The sequence below is a fragment of the Leucoraja erinacea genome, chromosome 12, assembly GCF_028641065.1.
Source record: "Leucoraja erinacea ecotype New England chromosome 12, Leri_hhj_1, whole genome shotgun sequence".
NCBI lineage: Eukaryota > Metazoa > Chordata > Chondrichthyes > Rajiformes > Rajidae > Leucoraja > Leucoraja erinaceus.
The window spans coordinates 22,067,485-22,077,950 of record NC_073388.1 but is presented as its reverse complement, the minus strand read 5'-3'; positions in this window follow the sequence as shown (position 1 = coordinate 22,077,950).

Genomic DNA, 10,466 nt, shown 5'->3' with positions numbered 1-10,466 from the left:
CGTGGCTTTTAACCACTTGGTGGCAATGATTAACAATGAAAGCAGAGCTAAGCCAGTCTCTCGCTTAACATAAAGTGCTGTTCGAACTTAGCAGGTCAGCCAGCATCTGGGGAGGGATATCAGCTACCTGGGGTGTCATTGGGTTCGAAAGGTAGTTCAGATTGAGGTGAAGCAATAGGTAGGAGACAGAGATAGATGACAGACACCTTCCACTCTGTAGGAAAGAGTAGGAGTAAACGGGCCCTTTTCACAATGGCAGGCAGTGACTAGTGGGGTACCGCAAGGCTCAGTGCTGGGACCCCAGCTATTTACGATATATATTAATGATTTGGACGAGGGAATTGAATGCAACATCTCCAAGTTTGCTGATGACACGAAACTGGGGGGCAGTGCTAGCTGTGTGGAGGATGCTAGGAGGCTGCAAGGTGACTTGGATAGGCTGGGTGAGTGGGCAAATGCATGGCAGATGCAGTATAATGTGGATAAATGTGAGGTTATCCACTTTGGTGGCAAAACAGGAACGTAGACTATTATCTGAATGGTGGCCGATTAGGAAAGGGGGAGATGCAACGAGACCTGGGTGTCATGGCACACCAGTCATTAAAAGTAGGCATGCAAGATGCAGCAGGCAGTGAAGAAAGCGAATGGTATGTTAGCATTCATAGCAAAAGGATTTGAGTATAGGAGCAGGGAGGTTCTACTGCAGTTGTACAGGGTCTTGGTGAGACCACACCTGGAGTATTGCGTACAGTTTTGGTCTCCTAATCTGAGGAAATACATTCTTGCCATAGAGGGAGTGCAGAGAAGGTTCACCAGACAGATTCCTGGGATGTCAGGACTTTCATATGAAGAAAGACTGGATAGATTTGGTTTGTACTCGCTAGAATTTAGAAGATTGAGGGGGGATCTTATAGAAACTTACAAAATTCTTAAGGGGTTGGACAGGTTAGATGCAGGAAAATTGTTCCCGATGTTGGGGAAGTCCAGAACAAGGGGTCACAGTTTAAGGATAAGGGGGAAATCTTTTAGGACCGAGATGAGGAAAACATTTTTCACACAGAGAGTGGTGAATCTGTGAAATTCTCTGCCACAGAAGGTAGTTGAGGTCAGTTCATTGGCTATATTTAAGAGGGAGTTAGATGTGGCCCTTGTGGCTAAAGGGATCAGGGGGTATGGAGAGAAGGCAGTTACAGGATACTGAGTTGGATGATCAGCCATGATCATATTGAATGGCAGTGCAGGCTCGAAGGGCTGAATGGCCTACTCCTGCACCTATTTTCTATGTTTCTATGTATACTTAAACAGCATTCCTATTATATAGGTACATCAGCATAACAGCGTACATGGAGGGTCCTGACCCGAAGTGTTGCTTGTCCATTTCCTCCCTAGATGCTGCCTGACCCACTGAGTTCATCCAGCATTTTGTGCTTGTGAGTGTTTCCAGCATCTGCAGTCTCTTACGTCTCTGTAAGCCAATGTCTTCATAGTCTGAAGAAGGGTTTCGACCCGAACCGTTGCCTATTTCCTTCGCTCCATAGATGCTGCTGCACCCGCTGAGTTTCTCCAGCATTTTTGTGTACCGTCTTCATAGATCTGTTGTTGAGAGTACCCATCCATTATGGTTGTTATGGCTGAGCTTGAGAGGGGTGATGCAAATACAGATTAATTATTTTAGTAATAAATCTAATAATCTTTTGACTCATGATGCAGCTAAGTGTAATTTCAACGGGGTAGGTTTTAAAGCAGAAATGGCCTAACCAGGAACCTTGTGGGTTATTGTGAGAATAATCACTACAGCAACTGTCAGATTGTCAGAAAAACTCAACGGATTAATTCATATTCATTCATTTTCTTCAGCAAACTAAGTAAGTCTTCAAAATGTGGCTGTGGTTGCCAAACTAAATCAGTAACACATGCTAGAAAAGAGATATTCAAAAATCCGTCACTTTACTTCTTCACCAAGTTGGAGACCAATGTATCCATGTATAAAAATAATAACTAGTGTCCCCAATAAAAATAATAACTAGTGTCCCCAAACGGTTACAATCTCATTTTCTGCAGCTAGACTATTGTAGATGTCCAAAGGGTCAGGCGCAGATCCCGCAAAGTTAACTAGCTTTAAGTCTCTCACACCTATCATTTATTTTCAGGTGGGTCTAGCTCTCCCCAACCTCCAATCACTCTGGCCCAATCCCCCGCACCCTATGTGTACAACTCATATAAAGGAAGGCTGAGAATCAAATTTTCAGCATAGCTTTATGTTGAGGGAAGTTAGTGTAGAAATAGCAGGGGCTATGACAGAAATATTTCAAATGTTATTAGAAACGGGAATAGTGCCGGAGGATTGGCGTATTGTGCATGTTGTTCCATTGTTTAAAAAGGGTTCTAAGAGTAAACCTAGCAATTATAGAGCTGTTAGTTTGACGTCAGTGGTGGGCAAATTAATGGAAAGGATACTTAGAGATAATATATATACGCATCTGGATAAACAGGGTCTGATTAGGAACAGTCAACATGGATTTGTGCCTGGAAGGTCATGTTTGACTAATCTTCTTGAATTTTTTGAAGAGGTTACTCGGGAAATTGATGAGGGTAAAGCAGTGGATGTTGTATATATGGACTTCAGTAAGGCCTTTGACAAGTTTCCACACGGAAGGTTGGTTAAGAAGGTTCAATTGTTGGGTTTTAATGGTGGAGTAGCAAGATGGATTCAGCAGTGGCTGAATGGGAGATGCCAGAGAGTAATGGTGGATGGCTGTTTGTCAGGTTGGAGGCCAGTGACTAGTGGGGTGCCACAGGGATCTGTGTTGGGTCCACTGTTGTTTGTCATGTACATCAATGATCTGGATGATGGTGTGGTAAATTGGATTAATAAGTATGCAGATGATACTAAGATAGGTGGTGTTGTGGATAATGAAGTGGATTTTCAAAGTCTACAGAGAGATTTATGCCATTTGGAAGAGTGGGCTGAAAGATGGCAGATGGAGTTTAATGCTGATAAGTGTGAGGTGCTACATCTTGGCAGGACAAATCAAAATAGGACGTACGTGGTAAATGGTAGTGAATTGAGGAATGCAGTTGAACTGAAGATCTAGGATCTGTGCACAGTTCCCTGAAGGTGGAATCTCATGTAGTAAAGAAAACTTTTGTTGTGCTGGCCTTTATAACCCAGAGCATTGAGTATAGAAGTTGGGATGTAAGGTTAAAATTGTACAAGGCATTGGTGAGGCCAATTCTGGAGTATGGTGTACAATTTTGGTCGCCTAATTATAGGAAGGATGTCAACAAAATAGAGTGAGTACAGAGGAGATTTACTAGAATGTTGCCTGGGTTTCAGCAACTAAGTTACAGAGAAAGGTTGAACAAGTTAGGTCTTTATTCTTTGGAGCGCAGAAGGTTAAGGGGGGACTTGATAGAGGTCTTTAAAATGATGAGAGGGATAGACAGAGTTGACGTGGATAAGCTTTTCCCACTGAGAGTAGGGAAGATTCAAACAAGAAGACATGACTTGAGAATTAAGGGACAGATGTTTAGGGGTAACATGAGGGGGAACTTCTTTACTCAGAGAGTGGTAGCTGTGTGGAATGAGCTTCCAGTGGAGGTGGTGGAGGCAGGTTCGATTTTATCATTTAAAAATAAATTGGATAGTTATATGGACGGGAAAGGAATGGAGGGTTATGGTCTGAATGCAGGTAGATGGGACAAGGGGAGAATAAGTATTCGGCACGGACTAGAAGGGCCGAGATGGCCTGTTTCCGTGCTGTAATTGTTATATGGTTATGGTTCATATGGTTATATCAAGAACAATGGCAATTACAAAAGGTTCCTGATGAAGATTCGACATTACTAGAATCAATGACAGGCGATTTTGAAATTTAGGTGCCCTGGTGCTGAAGATAGAGCAGCTGTCTCACAACTCCAATGATGTGGCCCATTTCTTATCTTCTGTGCTATCTGTGTGGAGCTTTGACGTTCTTCATGTGATTGCTTGTCTGTGTTTTCCCCTGGGTGCTTTGGATTCTTGTACACCCCCAAAACGTGCTGGTTGTTATGTGAAATGGCAACTAGAAATAATCCTTAAGTCTCGGTGAGTGGTAGGAAGATCAGTGGAGGGGGGGACGGGGGTGCTCGTGGGTAGACATGATTTAATAAGCATGTGCAAGACAATTGTTGCAAAGAAATAAGTGGTGAAATGCAACTGAGAGGATTGCTATAGGAGTCAGTACAGATTCACACACCTCTTCCTATATCATGAGGAAATATAGTATAAATCTGCATGGTATGGAACTGGAACTGTGAACACATTATTTTGGTTTGGGTGAATGACTAAAACAGTGGTTAATTTGCAAAAGTGATAACTGATGAACGCACAACTTTGAGACCGCCTGCCAGAATTAATGTGTCTATACTTACAGCTTACTTTAGTTATATCAGATACAAATTGTCTTCTGTTACTGAAAATACTTTTAGGAACATGTAAAACAGGCTTAGAAACCCAAATTTCCAGTTGCTTATCTTTTAACCTCACATTTTATAAATTGTTCAACTAGTTCTGCGAGACTAAAGGAAATTATTTATCTTGACTGTTCTGCTCATTCCTAACGTTGACACAGTAAAGGTGAGTTTTGAGAGCAAGTACAGTGAACTCAAATACGTTCAGGGGTTACAGATTAGGTGTGCTCTGTCTGAGAAATGGAATAAGAGAGGGACACAACATCGGCAGAGAGCAGGAGAGGAGTAGATAGGCTAAAGGAAAAATAATTCAAGCAACATGCAAAAATCTGGAGCTTTGTAAAGGGCTTGGCCTGTCTACAATTCAGGAAAGTCCAGTCTTTTGCACATTGTTTGAACTATTTTTCTCCATTATGGCAATCCCTAATTCCCTTTCAACTGGTTCTGATACATCTCACCATTGGTAAGGACTCCTTCTGCAATCCAGGGTCATATCATACTGTACACTTATTAGGGTTCGGAGTTCTATTAAAATGAAGCTCTGTCCATAATAAGGCTGGAGTGTCAGAATAACACCTAATGTTATGCAGTCGAGGAATCAAATCTTTAGAGCTCTTTATGCATTGTTACTTTTTGCCCCCTTGAAGTTCACTTTTCTCAACCAACATTCTTTACCTTGATGCCTAGGGATTCTCTCCCACAAAACCCAGAATGCCTCACCATGTGGGGAAATGCGTGTAGCGCTGGTTTCACGAGCTGTTTACTGAGTAAGAATGGACAGAACAAACATGCATAGATATCCCCACAATGCAGACAAGTGCAGATTCTTTACATTCCTTTAACATCAGCTGAGAAGTATCGACATGAAACACTGTAGTTTTGCCCCCTGCACATTCATAATTTAGCCTACAACCAGATGTGAAGAATTCAAGCCCATTGGATAGTCAACAGAGTGGGGCCTAGCTGGATAGAAGTTGTAGAAATTGAAGAAATATTGGACTGCTTTAAGTGTTTTGCAAATATGAGTTCCAGAGTCTGCAAGAATAATTATTTCATATCTAGCAAGAAATGTTGTTTCCTAGTAATAAAAAGGAACTGTAGTGGCCTGGGGGTCACCATTTGTAGTCCAGGCCGAGGTCAGGAAAAGGCCAGACGTCAGGCAGGTTCAACAGTAGTTTTTAATGTCACAGCGAGAACACACACATCCCCAAGCAGGACCTCGGGAAACCCCGTGGCAGACCAACTCCCCTGTCCCTCAATAGCCAAGGGGGATGACCCAAAGAGTGGCCTAACCCCCAGGGACTGCCACAGAACTTCAGATGCTGGTTTATACCAAAGATAGACACAAAATGCAAGAGTAACCCAGTGGATTAGGCAGCATCTCTGGAGAAAATGGATAGGTGATATTTCGGGTCAGGACCCTTCTGTCCCGACCCGAAATATCACCTATCCATTTCTCCAGAACTGCTGCCTGACCCGCTGAGTTACTCCAGCATTTTGTGTCTATTTATAGCTTCCTTCAATTCTCCCTCTGGTCTGTGTTTGCAATTCAATTTGCATCATTGATTTGCTGATCGAATATTAAGCTACATCCATTTCAGATCCACAATCAGTCCACATAGACATTAATCTCACTCTTCCCCTCACACGGAGAAGCAGTAAACTTCCACACTCCTTTACTGACTCGTCGTCTACTGCTGCCAAGATTTATAATGCTCCGGAGATTCATATTTACAAATTAAGCATAAAATCTCTCATAATACCATTCCAAAATCTGTTGTTTTGAATAATGATTTAGTCTCCTACACATGCTCTGCCTGTTAAGGGATTACATCTAAGTGCAACCGTGAATGTTGCTGGACTGATAAAACCAACTCTGGAGAAATGAGACTTCTAGATTTTCTTTAAATGTACAAATTATCCCTCATGTGTAGGATAGAGATAGTGTGCAGGTTCGCTGGTCAGGGTGGACTCGATGGGCCAAAGGGCCCGTTTCCGTACTGTATCTTTAAACTAAACTAAACTAAACTAAATATCAAGGAGGATATTAACATGTCACATCAAAGCAGACTTGAAAAAAATTGGAATTCCCATTCTCTGTTCTGCTCCCGTATCTCTGGTCATTGCTCTCTGGTGGTGACTGTTCTCTCCCTGGTATCTGTCCTTCACTCTCATCTATCCAGGGCTTGTTCTTGATCTCTGATCCAGACTCTTCCCCTGGGTGTGTGCTGCAGACTCCTGGTTTCCTCCTGTTCTATGGTTTCCCATTTCTCATTATATCCCCAGTCTCCTGCCCCTTATCCTTGATACCTTACTTCTCCGCACCTGCACAAAAAGGTAGTGCTGCTACCTTTTTTATCGGTTGTGACATTACATCAATTGGTTTCTTAAATTGCAACCAGTAAACAGCTTGTATACACTGCTGACAGATGCCGGTTAATGAAAGGATGCAGCATTCATTTCCATCATAATTCAAAAGTCGATTCTCAGTGAAAATGAAGGCTTGAAACAATTCTCAAACCTTTTAGTCTATTGCAATAAATTCACATTACCTATATTCAAATATAGTTGTGCCCAGTTCCAAATTTTCCAAGGACACCAATTTCCTTGCAATACACTCATATCCCGGAATTTCCAACGCAATCATTTGATGGTGTTTTCCTAGTTACCACCACACCACTCGCTCAGACTGACTGATCAGTTCATTGAATCGCATGTTGTTGTGGTTTGGTAGTTTTATTTGGCAAGGGTTTAGATTGGGAGGATTGCTTCCTGTATGAACATTCCTACCATGTTTCCATGTTTGCAATATTTTGTTTCCATGTTTGCAATATTAACCGACTTCTAAAACACTACTTGAAAAATAGAAGAATGTACAATATTATTTTTATTCAAATTAACCAGCAACATTAGGGAATAAATGTGAATGCTAAAGCTCCTAAACCGGATGGTTAATCTATACTGCACCCCAATGGTGACCACTTAGCCTCCATCCTTTTAAAACGTATATTTTGTTGGATATACATATTGATTGCTAAATGAACTCATTACATTATCTGTGTAGGAACGAACTGCAGATGATGGTTTATACCAAAGATCCTAGAGGAACAAGATAGACCACTCCTCCGAAATCCAATGGGCTGACGTGTAGTACGTGATGGAACGTCACGGCCGCCATTTGTTTATGCCTCCCGCTGTGCACTCGCTCTATCGTCTGGTGTCATCAGTGTTGTAGGGAACAGTGTTTGATTTAGCGCATCTATCACATCACATATTTTAGTTAATTTTATTGTCAATGTTTTCCCCCTGTTCCCCCCATTTCCCTCCCATCTTTCCTCCCCAGCCGCCACCTTTGCGTAGTTTCCCTTGCATTGTATTGTGCAGTTTCCCTTCTATTGCTTTAACACACACTGTGCACAAAATTAAATTTAACATATATATATTTATATGAATGTGTGTGCCTGTGTGTGAGAGGAAAGTTAAGGGTCTGTCCCACCAGCATGCGATTGCATGCGTCTAGCGCGACCAAACGTGGCGACCGCCGCCGCTGCAGCCGAACCCCCCGGCCCACGAGCAGAGTTGTATAATCTTTGATTGCACCCTTCTTCAGGGCGGGCTTGTGATCTTTGCTTATGATGTCTCGACAATTCGAGGGACATAACGGGTAACAGCCATCGCCTTCCTTCCCAGACACGAATCTGAGCTCGAAAAATCTCCTGGTGGTGGGCCATGTGTCCCCGGGCCATATTTTCTCCCTTACAAGGGTACAGAAGTGTTAAAATTATTGTCTTTATTATTGTGGTCAGTAAAGATCTATTAAAAAATAAGTCTAATAACTTTCTAATGTAACCTAGCCTATTTTCCCAATGGCCGTTGATGGGAGAACAGAAAATAACATTTTCACCACAGAATATCGACTGAAAATAATAATAATATTTTCTCACCTTTCGTTTTTATTGGGGAACCTAAAGGATAACAAGTCGGGTTGCCTCCATTTACGAACAATTGATAGCAGAGCATGAGATGAGATTTTGAAAAATGACAGTGTGGGGGAAGCCCTGCCCAATAAAATGGGTCGACAATCACACACGTCAAACGCGTTTTTTAGTGGTCTAGCTCCTCTATAATCTTTGTTAAAAGATAGACACAAAATGTTGTCAGTTATCTTAGAAAAAGGTTTTCTGGTCAGAACCCTTCTTTAGACTGATACGACCACATCATTACATTATCCATAGTTACTAGTGAAAATACCCTTCAAATAGTGATCTTTGTTAATGCTGCTATTTAACTTCACAGACCCAGAAAAGTGGCTTCTTATTCCTTGAATGAGTAAACTATTCTGCCTACAGACAGGAAGTGATACAACTGGCAGCCTGGTGCCATCGCAACAACATGGAGCTCAATGCTCTTAAGAGAGAGGAATTGATAGTAGACTTTATGAGAGCTCTCCCTCCCCTCACCCCACTCACCATCAACAACACCACAGTCACATCTGTGGAGTCTTTTAAGTTCCTGGGAACCATCATCTCCAAGGAGCTTAAATAGGGGGCTACCATCGACACCACAGTCAAAAAGACGCAACAGAGGATGTACTTCCTGCGGGAGCTAAGGAAGCACATTATGCCACAGGCAATGATGGTCTAATTATATACGGCCATCATCGAGTCTGTCCTCACCTTCTCCATCATAGTCTGGTTTGGCTCAGCCACCAGGCACGACATCCGGAGGCTGCAGCAAATCGTCCAATCACCTGAGAAAGTTATTGGCTGCAACCTTCCCTCCATTGACGAACTGTACACTGCAAGGGCCAGTAAGCGAGCGGGTAAGATCATCTCTGACCCCTCTCACCCTGGCCACAAACTCTTTGAATCACTTCCCTCTGGAAGGTGACTCCGGACTGTCAAAGCTGCCACAGTCAGACATAAAAACAGCTTTTTTCCACGAATAGTAGCTCTACTCAATAACCAAAAATCTGTAGCCTCCATTTGCTCTGGTATTTTATTTAATTCACATGTTTAATCAATAATATTTGATTATTAATGTTTAATGTTTTATGTGTCATTCCTAACTGTCACTGTATGTCATTGTCATTTGTGGGCGGAGCACCAAGGCAAATTCCTTGTATGTGAATATTTGGCCAATAAACTTATTCATTCATTCATTCATTCATTCATCATTCTATTGCTAATGACAGGGAAGTCCCAGTGAATCCCCATCTCCCCCACCACAGATTTCTTGTAGACATTTGCTAGGAGGCCCAGGATAGTCCTCTTCTAGTCCAGACCAATTATAGCCCTGTTTAAATAATTTTCGGTCTACCCTGGGGACATCCACAGTGTGGTTTCTCACTAGATATATTGAATTAGTTATCAGGAATGCCCTAGGTTTATAAATGTTGTCTCATACCAGATGTTATCATCTGTACAAATATATTAAAAAAAGGAAAAGGTGTGATAAATCTCATGTAAAATGTGTTTGCCCTGGAGTTTTCTCAGTTTTGTGGTACAGTGTACTAATTATGTTAATTTTCAGTTTTGTTTATTTAAAATAATTACAATGTTTATATTTTACCTGTATAGTGGTCCAACAGAGACGGCTCATAGGGGAGAGAATGAGGCATGAGGCCTGATGCACAGCAGTCCCGAAATCCATGTTCAATAAATTAGCTATTCTCAGCAATGCAGAAGGTGCCACAACCAGATGCAAAGCATGTTTGAACATAAAACAACACTGCAGTACAGGAACAGGCCTTTCAGCCCACAACATCTGTGCCAAACCTGACTAGATTTCTACCTCCAATTGTTAAACCCACTTTCTACCTCTGAGCCATGAGTTGCATCATCAAGCCAATACTCAGGTGTTTCTTCGCCATTCATCCTTTGTCACCCATTGAAAAATTGGCTGGATGAGGTCTGCTGTGAAACCTCTTGGTGGTTTTGTGCCAATGATCTGCGAAAATTAACCCCTTCCAGTATATTACATTGGCCCCTTTTGTGATTCCAATAGGACGCTTA